Here is a 6,150-nt window from a genome sequence, read left to right on the forward strand (position 1 = left end):
TGAAGAAGAAATCAGGTAACGGGTAAGTCCTAAACCCGTTACCCACAACTCGGTAACCCGGGTCCAACAAGCAAAAAAAAAAAAAAAAAAAAATCCCGTAGGATCACGTGACCTGCACGTGTTCCCAAAAAAAAAAAAAAAAAAAAACTTACCTCTGTTTCTGTCGAACGGAACCCTAGGGTTTCCGCCGCCGACACCATTGCCGCCGCCCCGCCGTGCCGTCTCTGCTGCCGACGCCTTCCCCTCCGTCAACCGAACCGTGCCGCCCCTGTGACCGTGCCGTTCGGCCTCGCTCTGCCTTCGCCGTCTCCGCCGGCCTCGCTCCGTCTTCGCCGTCTCCGCCCGTGCCGCCTCTTGCCGCCGCCGAGATCCGCCATCGCCCGAGTCCCGTGTTCTCCTCCATCAACCGAGCCGCGCCGCCTCGCCGTCGCCGTCCCCGCCGCTCCCGCGACCGCCTGATTGCCACCACCACCCCCTCGGTCGCCTCCCTCTCACGGTCAGCCACAGCGACCATCACCGAGTCACCGCCGCCGTTGCCGAGCCGTGCCACCTCCGCCGGGCTCCGCCTCCACCAACCTTCATCCATCGACACCGGAGTTGCCGCCATCCTCGCCACTGCGGCTCCGCTGCCGCACGCCATCACTGCACGCCTCCCCCTCCGCTTTCCCTCTCTCCTAGCCGAGTCGGTGCCATCAGACCCCACTCGAGCTCGGCCAGCCTGACCCCCATTTCGTGTTCAGCAGGCCGCAAGCCCAGTTCCATCACCCGGCCCGCGCGCCAAGCTCCCTTGAGTGTGGCCCAGGTCCAGGCGGTCTCAAAACAAGCTTGGCCTGTAGTGCGGCCCAAGGCCACTTGGCCGTAGGCCCTGTTTCAGGCCCGATCCAGAGTCTTCTTCAGTCCATTTCAGAAGCCCAGGAGCCCTTGTGCTGTAGATCTAGGTCCACAGCTCTAGCTAGCTCTGCCCGGCGCCAACTTCGTGTTCGAGACTCCACGAGCAGACGATTCTGGTCAACTGCATTCACCACAGGTAATAGGTTCTTTCTCCTTTGGGCTTGCTTATCTAAATATGTTCTAGTTCTCTTGCATGACAGCCCTATTTTGAAACTTATTTTCTTGTCAAACTGCAAAACCTAGACATTTTCCACCACACCCATCCTACCTACCAATTAAATCTAAATATTAAATTAGTACACCTTAGTGTCAGGACATCATCAACATCCATAGATCAGATTACTTTCAGACTTTGAATGACTGTAAAACGTGTTTGCAACCTAACTTCTTATAGTGACTAATTTTCTACTTTAATTCTGAAATAACCAAAGTACAAATTAGTAACATTTAATTTTAAGTTATTTTTGTGAAAAGTTGCTGATTTCCGAATTCATAGTAGGTTGCATTAGTGGGTTGCATCAGTAGGTTGTCCTGCATTACCTTTGGACAATTAGGGTTCATTAGTAGTATTGCATATCATATCACCAATTAGAGTAGCTCCTGTATGCCCACCCGTAGTGGTAGAGAGTACCTCCTCACTGACTCTCAGACCCCTTCATCCACCATGGACCCCAGAGTCATACAAGATATTCTGGAACAATTAGCCGCAATACGAGCTGATAACGACGAATTCAAACGTGAGATCCGTGCTCAAATACAACATCTTAGGACTCCGGAACCATCATCCCCAATCGCAGCTTACCCCGAGTTTGGTTTGACCACACCGCCGGCAGCTTTTCCCCATCCCCCTAGGAACCAACATCATCCTGATCACCAGCGCGATCTTGACGAGCGACTACTTCGTACCGTGCGAGTAGAAGCCCCCACATTTGCTGGTCAATTAGAGCCGAGCGTGTACCTTGATTGGAGAGCAGCCATGGATAATTATTTTGAGTGGTACGACATGACTGATGATAGAAAAGTACGGTTTGCTAAAATGAAGCTTATTGGGCAAGCTCACTGGTACTGGCATAACGTTGAACATATGCGTGAGACCCAAAGGCTTCCTCGTATCACCACCTGGGAGGATATGAAAGAAAAACTGAATGAAAAGTATCTGCCATTCTCTTACCGACAACGCCTTATGGATAGGCGGCAGAAACTAACTCAAGGGACTTTAACCGTCGCCGATTACATTGCACGATTTGAAGAGTTTCACATGAGGTGCGGTGTAATCGAAGAGGAGACTGTTACTCTTTCTAGGTTCCGGGCAGGACTCCGCGAGGAGATTCAGAAAGAATTAATCCTCCGAGAGATTACCATCCTTGGCCAAGCATACCAGTTGGCTCAAGATGTAGATAGTTTCTTACAAGCCTCTGTAGTGAGGCGTACCGACCCTCGACCCATGGCCCCAGGAGCCCGACCTAATCAAAACTACATCCCACAACCCAGGCAGCTTCCCAATCCTTCTAACCAGCCCGGCCCTAGCCAAGCACCGATTCGGACATCCCCGATACCTGTCCAGAACTCTTCAAATGATAAAGAAAAGGGCATACTAGGTCCCAATCCTCGTTCTAGAAGCCAAACCCAATGTTTCAGGTGCCAAAAGTTTGGCCATATCGCGTCCCAATGTAATGCCAAGACCTATCTAATGACTGAACTTGAAGTAGGAACCCAGGAGACCGAATGTGTCGAAGAAGTCTATGAACCAAACATCGAGGATTTTGTAGAAGACTTTGGAGACGAACAGACCGGGTTAGAGTTTATCCAGTCTGAACCCCAAAATGAGCCCACTGATCGGAATGACCAAAATCCTAGGCTTCATGTGGTTCGGTATACTCTAGCTCAAACCAAGACCGAACAAGATTGGCGTAGAACCTCCATATTTTACACGTTTCTTAAGATCAATGATAAAACATGCAAAATCCTATTTGATAGCGGGAGTTGCATCAACGCCATTGCGTCTGGAGTTGTTTCCCGCCTCGGCCTGAAATCTACCCCTCATCCCAACCCATATAAGGTAGCCTGGGTAGATAAGACATCCATCTCGGTGTCGGAAAGATGCCTTGTACCGATTCAATTCCTATCTTATAAAGACGAGATCTGGTGCGACTGCCTTCCGATGGATGTAGGTCAAGTCATTTTAGGGAGACCTTGGTTATACGATAGGGACGTCACACTTCATGGACGTTCGAATTCGTGTAGCTTTATGTTCCAGGGTCGGAAAATTGTACTGAACTCATTGCCTCCCCGAGAGCCCGCCTCTACAAAAAAGAGTGCTACCCTACGGAAAGATAAATCACTTCACATCATTACTTCGAACGAGGTAATGAAAGATATCGACAGCCAATCACCTGTGTTTAACCTTGTGGCTAGAGTTATCAATGTGGAGTCGAATCCTGAGCACCCACCCGCAGTAGTTTCCCTGTTGGAGGAGTTTCACTTTGTTTTCTCTCAGGATCTTCCAGATATACTTCCTCCGATGCGTGACCTCCAGCACGTCATTGACCTCATTCCTGGAGCATCCGTACCAACTCTTCTCCATCATAGGCTCAACCCAAACGACCACACCGAACTGAAATGTAAAGTTGACAAACTCCTCACTCGAGGGTATATTCATGAGAGTTTGAGCCCCTGTGCTATACCCACACTCCGCACCCCCAATAAAATTACGGTTAAGTATCGTTTTCCCATCCCTAGGCTGAACGACCTCTTAGATTTTATGTCTAGTGCCACGATCTCATGGCAAGATGTCAATATGGACTTCGTGTTGGGACTTCCTCGTACCTATATCAAGCACGATTCCATATTTATGGTTGTGGACCATTTTTCGGATATGGCGCCTTTTCTCCTATGTCCTAGGACTTCTAACAATTCTAGAGTTGCCAAACTTTATTTCAATGAAGTCGTTAGACCTCCTGACCTTCCAACACCTATTATGTCTGATAGAGATGTTAGATTCGTGAGTTCCTTTAGGAAAATTCTTGGACACATGATTGGCACTAAATTAAAATTTTCATCGGCCTATACTAGGACCTGGGATTTAGTGTTACCGACCGCCGAGTTTGCATATAATAGTTCGGTCAATAGGTCCTTAGGCGTGAGTCCTTTTGAAGTGGTGAATGAATATAAACCTAGGCAGCCCATAGACTTGATTCCCATGTCTCATCAACATAGAGTCTCTGAGTCTGCACAATCATTTGCTTCACACTTGCATTCATTGCATCAGGAGATCAGCAAACATATTCACTCTAATAATTTAAAATATAAATCTCTTGCTGATTTGCACAGACGTTATAAAGAATTGAATGTAGGCGATCATGTCATGGTAAGAATTAGACCTGAACGACAACCTTCGGAAATGTTCAAAAAGTTGCAATCTCGTAGTGCGGGACCGTTCAAAGTTTTAAAGAAAATCAGTTCGAATGCTTATGTTGTAGATCTTCCTGAAGACTATGGGATTAGTGCGACATTTAATATTAAAGATTTAGTCCCATACAAGAAGTCCACATTCATTCCTTCTGATCCTTTTGTTGATACACCCATTGTTGTTGATCACCCTGACCCAGCACCTGCTATTGAGCCTCCACCTCCAAAGTTTCATGCACGCAGAGAACACATAGAACATATATTAGATGAGCAGGTTATTTCTACCAGGAGAGGAAGCTACCAACGTTACCTTGTTCGGTGGACAGGTCGAGCCGAATCAGATGTGACGTGGATTTCGCGAGCCGAGTTGCAGCGCCTTGACCCTGATTTTCTGGAGCAGTACGATAGCCGACCAGATCTGCACTCGACGGGGTCGAGTTTTTCCCACCCGGAAGGAGTTGATGGGGACATCAGCTAGGCCACCAGTTTATTTGCATATTTATTTTATTCCTGGGTTATTGCATTTTAGGGTTCATTTGTGTATTTTGGATTTATTGGGAATTATTTTGTGTAAGGGGGTTTTATTTTAATTGTTCTTATTTGGGCCCTATTTATAGGGGACTTTATGTTGATTAGGGTTAATGCAGAATTAAAAGACTTCTTTCCCCACGTTTCCTCTTCTTCTCTTCTCCTCCCTTCTCCTTCTTCTCTCCTTCTTCCTCCTTCTCTTCTCCTCTTCTCCTGCTCTCATTTTAAAATTAGTCCGGCATCAGTCTGGGTCTGATTCGCCTCCCGCTGCACCTGGTGCTGAGTCAACTCGACCGTCTGGGATGCCGCCGCCCCGCCGGTGACCGGTTGCCCCGAACCCTTCCCTGGCGACCCTCGCCGGGCGAACTTCTTTGGCTTCCGCCACCCCTCAGCGTCCGGCGATGAGTCAGCCAGATCTGCCTCAGCCGACTCCGGAGTCGGTTTCACCATGCTTGCTCGCCGAGCCGCCTCGGCCTCCTCCGTCGTCTTCTTCACACCAGCCGGAGCGCCACTGTTCCTCCAGAACCTCTGCCGGGGTACCGTCATCCACGGGCCAAAGGTCAGCCGATCCTCCACCACTTGCGGGGATGCTTCCGACCCACTAGCAGGCTCGCCATGCCTCTTCGTCTCTTTGACCCCCGGCTCCGCCCCCATTTGCAGTCCCGGGGCCTGGAAACAGCACTCGCCGGATTGGTGGCCCAAGCGAGCGCACCGATAGCACAGCCCCGGTAGATCTTCATAGGCGAAGGTCTGCCAGAACCTTGCCTGCGCTCCCTGGACGATGGTTCCCGGGAGCAGTGGTTGCCGGGAGTTGATTTCGACCTTCACCCTGGCATACCCGATGCGCCGCCTCTCATTGGAGAATCGGTCGAGCTCCAGGGGATTTCCCACCTCCACCACAATCACCCGGATAGCCTCCATATCCTAGTACTCAACTGGGAGCCCAAGCAGCCGGACCCAAACAACCGCTCGATTCACCGAGTGGGTACCCGGAATGAAATCGGGTATCCATTTTTCCATTGCCAACAACTGCCCCGCCACCACCCATGGCCCAGCAGCGAGCACCGCCGCCCGGTCGTCGCTAGAGGCAAATCGGACAGTGACGAAGCCCTCCATCATAGGCAGAACCTCAACCTCATTTTTTAACTTTCCCCTGCTTCATTTTTTATGGCCTTTAGAAGTTTGACTTGCAACTTAGCTTTCTGATGTGGTGTATTTTGCTCGTGGACCCTATCTGAGTCACATTAAAATGAATTAACAAGTTCATGCATGTAACATTACATTCATGCACAAATTTATATATCAATGGATCTCAAATCCAAT

This window comes from Phoenix dactylifera, chromosome 15 (assembly GCF_051530095.1).
Source record: "Phoenix dactylifera cultivar Ajwa chromosome 15, Ajwa_hap1_PhDact_Kaust_v1.1, whole genome shotgun sequence".
NCBI lineage: Eukaryota > Viridiplantae > Streptophyta > Magnoliopsida > Arecales > Arecaceae > Phoenix > Phoenix dactylifera.